We start from the raw sequence: 13,013 nt of genomic DNA, 5'->3' as shown, positions 1-13,013 counted from the left end.
CATCCATCCACCTGTCTGTTTTTTTAACAGTTGATACTGTCCGGTGTGGCAGAGGGCTGAAGCCGGGACAGGTTGTCCATCAATTATAGTAGCACACATAAGCTCCTTTTACACTGCCTCTACAAGATGGGAATTTCACACCATTATTCCGCCTCACCCTGCCGTGTAAAAGGTACACTCATGGAATAGGGTAACAGAGTGGTCTCATCTTTAAGCCAGTATCAGAGGTAGTAACAGCGTAGAAACGGTGTCTGAATGGGACAGCTGGCAGGACGGGATTGGCAGCATGGGTGGGACACTTCTCTCTTGTTGTGGTAGGTATGGTTCGGCTGCATCAGCCCATTCTCTTTTCCAAGTCGTCAAGCATTGCCATTTTGTCAGTAATTTCGGTGTCAGACACTGACGCAAAAAGGCACCGTCTGCAGTGGTACGATACATCACCAGACAGCATCACTTTGAAACACCGCTGGTAACAACGCCGGTATGATACACCAATGAGCGACATAAGTATAATACGTCAGATGGCTTCAATTTGTAATGCCTCCAGTAACGATGTAATATAAGGGGCTGGAAGGTCCCTATAGGGTGGGTGGAAGGGGAGGTGGATAGGTCCAACAAACATTCACCCACAAGCCCGCTGTTTCACTACCCATGTTTAGCCAAACCATTAAGGGTTTTTTTTGTAAACCTAACCATGTGCTTTTGTGGCACGTTTACATGTCCTGTGCAAATTAATTATATCCTTAAAGAAGCAATCCTCTAACAAGTGTAAATTGACATGGTGTCCTGGAACTTCACCAACGGACACAGGAGGATGCCTTGCACGTAATACGCACATGTAAAAGTCTACTGACACAACAGAGATACTTGAAGAATTGGGATGAAAACGCATTTGCCACATGTGCATGTGAGTCCTTGTCAGTGTGTCTCACTGGCTAACTTATCACTAGCTCCACCCTAAACCCTTAGCACTGTGCCCGTACAGTCATTACTTCTGGTATTGGGATGGTGTCGTCACGGAAGCATAGTAAACACCCTCCAGTGGCCAACCCTCACATTTTTAGCACTGTTAGCTGCTAGCCACCGGCTCATCCACCTCAATGTTAAGGCCCTGACACACCAAGCTGACCGTTGGCCGTTGGTAAAAGTTGGGCCATTGGTGAACGTCTGCTGCCCTCGGCGGTGCAGTGCGTCCCACACCTTTGGCACTTGTTGTCACTAGTTGGCCTTTCTTCCATGGATTCAGCATTATGAATCAGTGTCGGCACAGCGGAGCCCATCAGTGAGTAAAATCACTCTGATTTGCTGTTCATCTCAGCTCATGGGAAGAGAAATAAAAGTAAGGAACGTAAAAGGAGAGCTAAAGTTGAGAGGGAGTGAGGTCGAAACAAACTTGTTATGAGAATGTGAGCTCTTTAGCCGAAACAATTCTCAATGGTTTGTGTTATTGTTCACTGGCACACGGTAAATATGCTCTGTTCTTTCAACATTGGATTGTGTTGTTGATGTGCTGTCTGGCTAACTAGCATCAAGACGTTCTTCTGGTTTCCCTTTTTGAATGAGGATTACAGATGACTGCCGACTGCTGGTAAGAGGAGGTATGTCCTCTCACACAGGAGCAGAACATACGCCGGTATGGACGTCGGTTTGCTGTATTCATGGCAACTTTTTGGCCGAGACACGGCAACAAGAGGTTACACAGCAGGGGGACTCTCTTCGCCACTACTTTTTCAGTGTCGGTTTGGTGTGTCTGGACCTTTAAGAACCATGTCCAGAGAACCTGAATCAGACTCTGAATCATAGAAATACTCCGTATGTCATAAACTGAGTTAAATAAGGATGTGGTATGAAACATGTTCCATTCACATTTACATAATCATAAAATTGTATGATATTGCATTATTATTCCTTCATTTCTCCTTCACAACTTTTGCATATTAATAATATAAACTCTTGGGCTGTAATTGTTGTTCTGTGAACATACACATAAATGTCTCTGCAGATTTACACAGAGAGGGAGGTCATGGATCATCTCACAAAATCTTTCACATCAGCAAATAAAGTTGTAAATCCAAACACGTCTCCATACAATACCTGTGCATATTATATATGTTCCAGCCCTAAAAGACAACAGACAATAACAGCGTGATACCTGTCAAAACAACCAACCTACCCACACATTTGCAACCTCACACAGCACAAGCTGACACATGTTGTATTTTAAAGCTTTTAGATGCGGTGAGTTCTAAGAAAGCAACAGTGTTCTTACATTTGCTCTCCAGTTTGGTAAATCTGCAGTATGATGTGTCTTTGGGCAAGTCAGGTGTTGTTTTGTGGCCAACAGATGCTGATGTTAGATGATCTGTCCATCCAACAAAAGTCCAGGACACAATGTCTGTGGTGAGGCACCTAATAACTTTGTTCAGGAAAATAGCATGTGATCAATCTTATCAAATGAACTCTGGTCTCTCCACACCTTTACTTTATGCCTTGCTACATATAGAACTTGCTGCATCAGTATTGTCTGTTGCACTGGATTTAATTAAATGCAGTTGTTAAAAACGTATTTCCCTCCATGCTCCTTCAAGCTACAGGCCAGTTTTGCCACTACCTCATTCAAGATCACAAGGATAAGAGACCTCTTCTCCCAAATAATCAACCTGATTGAAACCAGTCTGGTTTTAAGAGCGGCCATTCCACTGAAACAGCACTTCTTTTTAGTAGAAACCTTGAGGTCAGTGTTGCTGGACCTGTAAATAGCCTTTGACGTGGTGAGCTACCAAATCTTCAGTTCCACCCTATCTGATCTAGGCATCTTGGGTTCAGTGCTACTTTGGTTTGAGTCCTACCTCAACAGGCAATCATTTTACGGCATGCCAAGGAGAGTTTAAGTGTCTGTATGAACGACTTCCCTTGGTCTGATTATCTGCTAACTGGTTTATATTACCATTGCTATGATAATACCCAGCTCTATCTGTCCTTACTTCAAGACAATCATACTGTCCTAGCATGTATATCAGCCCACCTCAATGATATCTAAAACTGGATGATGGAACACCACCTTTGACTCTTTAAGACTGAAGTCCTGGTTATCCTAGCCAGTCCTTCTGTTCAGCACATTAGTATCCAGCTCAGCTCTGCTTCCCTCTCTTCAAAAAAGTCTGCAAGAAATCTGGGCATCCTGATTGATGACCAGCTAACATTCACTGAGCATGTTGCATCTGTCACTCACACTCGGTCTGCGAGGCAGAAAATCTCAATCCAAACTCTTCCTCTGTGTGTTCCCTCGGGGGGTGGAACAAGTTACCGAGCTTGATTCGGTCAGCAGAATTCCTCTCTGTGTCCATAAATCGCTTGAAGACCTTCTGAGAGTACTTACTCACCTAATGTGCTCTTTCTGCCTCAATCTGTCTACCCTTTTCTATCTTTCTCAAAGAAAGTTCTTTGCCATGCAGTCATTTGTTACTAAATGCACCTGCAACCTTGTTGCACTTGGCCAGGTGCATGGAACTTGAGTTTTGCAGCCCTTAATCTCAAAGGTTTGTCTGTGATCTACTCAGGCTAGGATTGTATTTGTACATTGCTTAGGACAAAAGCATCAGCCAAATGAATAAATGTAAATTTAATGTTTACTGGGATACAGTAAAAAAAAAATAAAGCTTGTCACAGTGGATCATAAACCATGTTGATTCTGTATGTATCTGGCAATACTATTTGTGATACACAATAATGACAATTCATTTATTTAATTGTACTGACCTGCAGTAGACAGAAAACACATCCTCTGTAAAACACTATAGTGTGTATGATAGGTGTGCATGTGTATGTGTGTGTGTGTCTGTGTGTCTGTGTTTTAAACATTTTGTGTGTGTGTGCACATAAAAGGTGTGGATGTTTATTTACCCCCCATTGTCTCGACAGGCAGGCTGACACTCTCATCAGTCTTTGCGTGTGAACAATGGGAGCCTCCCTGCTCTGAATTATCTCTGTGTGAGGAGGGAGGCAGGTGCTGTGGATGGAGAAGGCTCCCATTCATTACCAGCACCTCTATTACCATCATTACCATCCCGCCACAGCACACAGGCAGAGGGAGGGTCGCAGAGACGCCAAGCCTGTCGCACTCATCAACAACAAGGGACATTAAGACACTGACCCACTTTCCACTTTGTATTGCAATGAATCCTGTGGGATGGGACTGGACGAAGGTAGAGAGAGACCTGAGCATCAAATTATGGTGATGTGACCAAAACAGCACCTGCAGGTCAAAGATGGAATGAGCAAACTAATGTTCTGATCACACTCAACTGAATAACAGCTGGATTCAACAGACGCTGCTGCAAAAATGACCATTGGGCATGACAATTTGTTGTTTTATGTCCTGCACACTACTCTCAAGGCTCCAACAAAAAGACCAGGGAGTCTTTTTTTTCTTTACAAGCTCCATGGCTTTCACTCCTGAAATTGTTGATACATCCTAAAAACCAAATAAACCTACAAAGATTAAAAAAGATGACAATAATTTAAGTACATCTGGTGACACATTACTGATTCCACATTCATGATCACGGCAGTCTGTCACTGGTGCTTCCTGCCCCATTACCTTTAAAGTAGGGCCGTAATGGCACATGTATTTGTGTCGAACCGTTCGGTATGCGACTTTAGGTTCGGCACGACCCTGTACCGAATTATTGGGCGCAGGATATTATTTTATTTTGTTTTATTTTAATTCCGTTTTTGTGAGCTGAACCATTTAAAATATCTAGTTCCCCGATGGACATAATTGAGTGACGGACCGAGTCCCGTAAATCTCTGCTTTCACTTTGTGCAGCGCATTCTCGCATTTTGACAACATGGCAAGTGAGCCTGACGAACCTGAAGACCCACCTGCAAACCTTAAGTCCTCCGTTTGGGAACACTTTGGTTTCAGGGTAAAATACAAAGATGGAAATAAACAAGTTGACAAGACAAAAGCAGTGTGCTGACACTGCACAACAGCGGTCGGGTATGTACTTGGAAACACGTCTAACATGCTAACACATCTAAAGCGACACCACCCGAGTTTGAACGATGATTAGAAAAAGCAATCTGGTGCAAACTACGATATCGTCGTCGTTTAAAAAGAAAGAGCGTTTCCCTGACCATCGCGCTAAAGAAATAACCAACGCTATTGGAGTTGAGTAAAATTGTTTAAGCTGCACTTTCGATATAAGCATGTTTTGTTTACTGCACTTCAACAAAGTGGGAAAGCTAAGTAAGTTCCTAGTAAAACTGAACTATTTTAATTGAGTAAAACTGTTAAAGCAAAATGTATGTTTATATTTTTCATTCAAAAAATGTGTCAAAAAAACAGCAGGATTTTATTTTTCACTTTTATATTTCTGTTTTCATTCAAACAATGTGAAAAAGCAGGATTTTATATATATTTGTTTCATTCAAAAATTGTGTAAAAAGAGTTAACTGCTGTGGTGGTATGTTTTAATAAGGTTACCAATAAGTAAAAGATATTTAATAGTTGTCTATTTTTTTCATTACTGTACCGAAAAAAAACGAACCGTGACTTATGTGCCGAGGTACGTACCGAACCGTGATTTTTGTGTACCATTACACCCCTACTTTAAAGTCAACATGATCTCACAGAAATACATGAAATGACCATGACCTCTGAACACCACATTACATGGTGGTGCAATGTACTGTGTTTAAATAATGTGGTGGCACGGTTGGATTTAGGCACCTCAACTACTTGGTTAGGGTTAGAAAAAGATCAGATTTTGTGATAAAATAGCTACACTTGTTACGCTTGGGACATAAGTATTAAGGATGGGAGAAAATCAATAAAGCATAATAATGCAATATTTTGTGTAGTGATATTGTATTGATACACTGATGCCAAGTATCTATTTTTTATACATTGTTAATTTTTGCAAATACACATTTTAATACAACGTTTATTACTAGAATAATAAAATCAGTTGCTTATTCAGTCCACGATATTGTGCTGATGTTTTTTTTTTCCCTTTGGTGAGGTCAGCAGAGGTCCCAGCCAGCAGCATTTGGCAGGGAGCTCATCAAAACAAAGATGGAGGCACCGGAGAAAGAAATCAGAAATGTGTCGTCTGTGTCAGAATCAAATGTCTGGACCATAGGCGTTTCTAGCCCATTTATGGGGGTGCTGAAGCACCCTTAAATTGAATCCCAGCACCCCTAAAATTTGAGAGATTTTTATATATATATATATATATATATATATATATATATATATATATATATATATATATATATATATTTCTTACTGTATGTCCTTTTTTAACAAGGTAGAAAAGTGTCAAAAACATACAGTACTTGGTAGAAACGTAATATTTTGACAACAAAAATACAGCAGCACCCCCCCACCCCCGCCTCAAAGATGGTTTGATCCACCCCATCGCTCCCACCTTTCCCCGACTCGGGCTCTGAGTGCTCTATCTGCACAGAACAATGCGCTGCCTTCCAGACTGGGTCATATGCAGTAGTGGTGTAAGTACCTGGCTTAAACCAGGATATGTGGCACATTTCTTAACTTCTACCACTCAATACCAACACATTATTATCATTACCAGTTCTCATTTTTACTGCATTTAATCATAGGTCACTGTTAATGTTGTTAGGTAGGAGTTAGCTGACGTTTTTTCTAGCTAGGAAGTGTTACAGGTGGGGGTCCATGTCATTGGTTCGACAGCCCATTGGTTCGACATCCCATTAGTCCGACTATCCGCGGTGCTGAACGGCTCGCGGCGGGCGTATGGTGTGCCGCGACTGGCTTGAGGCGGAGCAGGCTCACGGCTTATGAGTTTGTCACTTTCTTTTTCATTTTAACCCACACCATGATCTTTTCCTGACCCTAACCAAGTGGTTTTTGTGCCTAAACCTAACCAGACCTTAACCACAGGGCATCATGATGATTTCGGAACGGACTTCGGAACAATGAGTTTAATATGGTCGGAACAATGGGATGTCGAACCAATGGGCTGTCGAACCAATGGGCAGTTCCCACAGGTGGTCAGTACCACTGTCCTCTGTTTGAATTGGAATGAGAGGAGCTAGCTGTTGTGTCATGCGCATGTGTTAATATTAACCCTATGGGCCTGAACGATGCATAGTGCATCCAAATTCACACCTGTTCTTCTCTATAGTTTTTCTCCGCGACCATGCGTCATAGCGAGAAGCCACACATATCATGTGAAACAGCGGAACTGTAGCTTTCCGACAAGACCAAGTGCTTGTCGGTAGTGCAATGTTTTCACAGCAAAAAAAAAAAAAAGATAATGTTACACTAAAATTATGTATAACAAAGCTTTCATACAGCTTTGCACACACATTACTCGGATGGATTACTCGCAAATGCAGGTTCGCACAGAAATGCCACGCATATCACATGAAAGCGCAGGAGCAGAGCTTTCCAGTGATACCACACATTGTGCTGTCATCCCATCACGCTATAAATCCAGATCAATTGTCTACAAAATAAAAACCTGACAAATTTCTTTACAATCCATTATACAGATCCTGTTATCAGTCACTTCATATAGTGAGGAATATCATATCTTACCACGTCTTAAGCTTGCGTGTGTTTCTCCCTGTCTATCCACATTTGTAGTCTGGCTTTCAAGATGCAAATATTAGTAAGTGGCAAATATTATCTTGGAGGACATCATTGCACTTGGTTGACTATTTTCTATGATCTTAGATGTAAATATTGCATGTTTCTTTCAGATAAAACACATGTTTGACTTGTGAATGAGTCAATGGAATTTCTTGCAATATTGAAAAAATACTGGCAATCATGTCCGCCTGGCACAAACCACATGTTTTGGACAGCTGTGAAGTGACAGAATGTCCCACTGTCATGGTTCTTATATTGCCAGATTCCAGAGAGCCTCCCCTCTTCATATATGGTAGAATATGTCATTTTCCAACTTGCTATGCTGAGATACATGTAAAAATGTAAGAATTTAGTCACACTGATTTGTTTTTTTCATTGATATAAAAAAATAATATAAAATACAGGCACATAGAAGGACATGAAATGATGGCAAATCTGGATAGCTCAGATAGTCATGAAAACCCCCCCCACAAGATATAGCATGTGTCTGTAGCCTTTATAATGACTGAGATATGAGCTTAAAAGTAAAGGCAGTAAAAATACCCCAAAAAGGTCTAGGGCCCATTGTGTGTGTGTGTGTGTGTATGTGTGTGTATACAGACAGACAGACAGCCTCATCATGGATATAAGATTATTTTTCGAAAAAAAAAAAAGCCAGGTTCAGGTAAGAGTGTAAGATCAAATGGTCTATCTATCTAGAATGATGTTGTAAGTTGGATCAATGTATCAGTTTATATCTCTTATTAGATATAAAACACATTGTTTGGTTATGTGCTTTTCTTTCACAAATGTGGGAATGAAATTGCATTAAAATGTACAAAACAGTGAAATTTATCTTGCCTGGCTGGGCAGCTCTCTGGTCAACCTCTGATCCTAGAATCGCCCCTGGTCTGGACTTATTTTGGATTTTTTTTTTTTTTTTAAGATGGAAGGATATGACAGATGCAATTTGCAAACAGTGTCATATGAGAATAAATTACCCTGGGAATACTACGAACATGTAGCCTGGAAATCCAGACCCAAATGTAGAAAGATTTAGGGTCTGGCTATGAGTAATGCAAATGGCCCAACTCAAGGGGCACCAAGTATGCATTTGAAAATATCACTGCACACAACTGGATAACACTGCGACCAATCAGAACAATACACGGGGTGACGTATCCAAAGTGCTACCAGCGGAGCTAACTGGTAGATTAGACTCTTGCCATATCAGGTTGGCAAAACAGCAAAAACGTCCTTCTTGCAAAGGAAAGATTTGAGCGCCGTCTTCTGTTCCTCTTTTAGAGAAAAAGCCAAGTCTAACTCGTTCATTGTAGCGGCCAAAGCCCTTTCAAACAGCTGGTGTTCGTCCGTAGCATTCTTGCAATGTTTACTGACTGATTCCGGACTTCGTCGTCGCAGCACTGTCGTCATCTGTTAAGCTCGCCTCTGGCCCGCCTATATCAGATATACCGATGTGATTGGTGCAGCTCGGCTCCAAGGGCATGGGTAATGAGCATCATAACTGATTCCCAGAGTGACTCGCTGAGCAAATTCAAATTGTGCTCTAGCGAGAACTCTGGATTTCCAGGGTAACGAACATGGATAGCGTTAGCTGCTAACAGCCAGGCTAACGCTAAATAGAAACACTTAGCTTGACAAAACTACCATCCAATGCTGAGAGACCGAACAAAATAATACAGTCCATCACCTACTTCATGTGCAAAGATATGCGGCCATACAGTGTTGTCGAAAACAGAGGCTTTTGATATTTGCTAAAAACACATTTTTTTAAAGATATTTTCTAAGGGTTTTATTGCCTTTAATTGACAGGACAGTCGTTAGTGTTAAGGAGGGAGAAAGAGGGAGGGCAACATGCAGTAAAGGGCCATAGGTTGGAATCAAACCTGTGAATGCTGCAGGGGCAAGGCCTTTGTGCATGGGGTGCCTGCTCTACCAGGTGAGCTAATGGGCACCCCTGTTTTTTCACCAGAACAGCTGGACTCAAGCTTGACAGATAAGTGAAGCATAAAGTTGAGGAATCTTAACCTACAGCAGGAAGGGTGGCATTACCTTGTGATGCCTGGACTCTAAGTTCAGTGGATTCATATATGACTATATTGGCACATTATCTCACAGAGAACTGGCAACTGCTGTCTCATGTTCTCCAAACTAGAGCAGCACACCAGAGCAAACATTGCAGACCTCCTGCAAAATGCAACACAAGAATGAAGGATTGCTAACAAAAACTTTGTAGTAACAGACAAAGCTTCTAACATAGGTGTTGCTCTTCGGTTAGCAGGATGTATGCACGCAAAGTGTTATGCTCAGGTGCTTAATCTTTCCTCGCAGAGGGCGTTAACAGGTCAGTTTGTCAGGGGTATGCAGAATTTCTGACAGGTTTTTTGACAGTGTTGGTCAGTCTGCTGTCCATCACATTTTACTTCAAATAAAATTGATTAAAATCAAAGGGACAGACTTTACACTTTATCTTATGAGGTAATGTGTACAAAGTTCTCCTTTGGTGACTTTATTTGCAGTTGGAAAAAAGGTAATAAATTGCAAAACATCACAATATATTTTATCGTAATACTCAGAATATCACAATAATATCATATCGTGACCTAGGTATCATGATGATATTGTATCATGGATCCTCTGGTGATTACCATGTACGTATGTCATAAAGTGATGTGACTATATGACACAAGTGTGTCAAGAAAAAAGAAGTCCACTTTTGACTTTTAGTATCAATGCTAACAGCAGTCTCAGTTAGCAGTCTGTTGTATGTTGACCCATCCATCACCCCGACCTCCTCCCTACGAGGACTTTCTCACTTTTTAAACTTCCTTTGGGGTTGTTACATTAACCACCACACATTGTTAAACCAGGGAGTTTGTGTGTCCACCATGACACAAGACCCTTCCACTCGCTCCATTTTTATGGTGCCAGGATATTATTGGAAAATCCTTGAAGATCCTGGCACAAGTGGCCGCTCTGCCCCCAGTGGCCACTAGGGGGGTCCTGATATCCGTGGCCAGAGGTATTATGTATGTGGGTTGCCCGTCCATCCATTAGTCTGTCCATCTTATTCTTGTGAACATGATATCTAAAGAACACCGAGAGGGAATTTTTTTTCAATTTGGCACAACCATCCATTAGGGCTCAAAATTGAACTGTTTGAATTTGATGGTCAAAAGTCACTGTCACTTTGACCTTGCATCCATCCCATTCTTGTGAATGCAATACCTCAAGAAGGCCTTCAGGGAGTTTTCTCAGATTTGGTACAAACTTACACTTGGACTGAAGAATGAACTAATCAGACTTTGGTGGTCGAAGGTCAACGGTGGAGGTCAATGTGACCTCACAAAACGTGTTTGGCTATAACTCAAGAATTCATATGCTGATTATGACAAAAAGTCAAAGCAATTTTTAATTGGATATGCTGATGAAATTAAGACATTTTATATCCAAGGGTCAAAGGTCAACTTCAGTGTGACATCATAATTCAGGCCATTATTCAACATCATATCTCAGGAGCAGGAGAGGAGACTTTTGGTCAGATACTGAATTGATGACACTTATCTTGGGTGTCCCCCTTGGAACTGTGCTGATTGTCTAGATTTTCTTTGCTTCCAGGGGGAAAGATGTGTGTGAAGCATCCACGTTTTCACAGACATGGGTGCAAACTATAAGTGCAACTCGACTGGTTCACAGAGGCATACAACCACAAAGCAGTAATTCTAGTTTTCAGTTATCTGTTTAGGATAATTTCCAGATCTCTGGGCACATTAAGACTCGCCTGTGTGCTGTTACAAGGAACAAGTGAGCATTAAAGAAACCAGGAGGGTCTTCACTCCTCTTCTTTCCATTTCCACCCAAACTCCCATTTCATGATGAGAGGTGAAAAATGATAAACAAAGAACAGGACTGCCTCTCTCTCTCTCTCTCTTTCTCTTTCTCTCTCTCTCTCTCCGTTTCTCTCTGTATCTCTGTCTGTCTGTCTCTATCTATATCTCTCCCTCCCTCTGGCCTCCAAGGAGAATCAATGCAATCTTTTTACCTATGAACTGCTATTTTTCTCACATCAAACCACTATAGCCTGTAGCGTGGTGGTCTTCCAGCTCGCAAAGTGTCGGACAAGTGGGATGATCGATGTTTACAGCCAGTAAAACAGCTACTATTAGACCTCAGTGTTTTACTTAAGCCTTGGATTCAGTTGTCAGTTGTCTGTCTGTAGCCCTTGGGGGCCGATAACACTATCTTCAACATTAGCTTTTCTCCGGAAAGGTCTGAGACGGCCTCCCTTCAAACCCAGTCCAGCCTCTGGGGTTGGAAAAGGACAACAAACAAATAGAAATCTATTTCATTTCTTTTCTCTTCCCCTGTTTGTCTGGTGGATAGGAAGGGTTTGGAAGCTTAGGGGAGATGTTTGCCCAGTGGAAACGTCAATGCATTTCATCATAACCAAAACCAAAAAAAGGGAAAAAAATACACCTCCACGCAAAATGAATGCGTACAATATGTAGGCCCATATGGTGCAATCCCATTACCCTCTGCAGCCTTGCACGTTGAGGTTTGTCACAGGCAGACAGCATGTAATAAATGTTAAGGGAGAAAACAAAGCTTCTATTTACACTGGGAAACTGGAGCAAAGCACAGGTTTGGGCTGATACAGGTTCTGGAAAGGCGATACTGGTATTTTATTAGATCTGCTTATACAACAGCTTAAGTAACATACACAAACACACACACACACACACACACACACACACACACATTTATATATATATATATATATATATATATATATACGTTTTTTTGTTTTTTTTTTACATTCCTACATACTTTTATGAAAGTTTTTAGGAAGACAGGCAAAAAAACAGGCTAACACAATAGTTTTACAGTGCCATGATCATTAAAGTGTGGTGAAGTCATGAGAAGTAGGCACTGATAAATCCACCTTGATGGGTTCAGTGGCCAATAATTTTGTATTCAGCCAGTTGTATGCCAAATAATCAGCATGAATCTGTTAAACCACTCCATAAAAACAAGCTTAGTGTCGTTCATTATCAGAGGTGAATGACAGCCCACTGATATATCCGTTGAATCAGGGCAAAGCAGAGATGGTGGATGCCTCTGGAAAGCCTCTGTTTATGAAAAATAGCATTTTTTGAAGGGGGGATCTGATGCACAGATATGGGCTACCTCCGTACGACAAGCCAAGAAAGCCTTCCTCCCCTCTGTCTCTCTGTCTCCCTCTTTCGCTGCTTCCCTCTAGATCCCAATCTCAGAGAACATGTTGTGCGAAAGCTTTATTAATGTTGCGTCTACCACAGGAAGACAAGCCCTGTGGTGGTCGATAGCAGGGTGGTAACGTGATTCTGTCACT

Source organism: Epinephelus lanceolatus, chromosome 7 (assembly GCF_041903045.1).
Source record: "Epinephelus lanceolatus isolate andai-2023 chromosome 7, ASM4190304v1, whole genome shotgun sequence".
NCBI lineage: Eukaryota > Metazoa > Chordata > Actinopteri > Perciformes > Serranidae > Epinephelus > Epinephelus lanceolatus.
The sequence above is the reverse complement of the archived record's forward strand: the minus strand, read 5'-3'. Positions refer to the sequence as shown.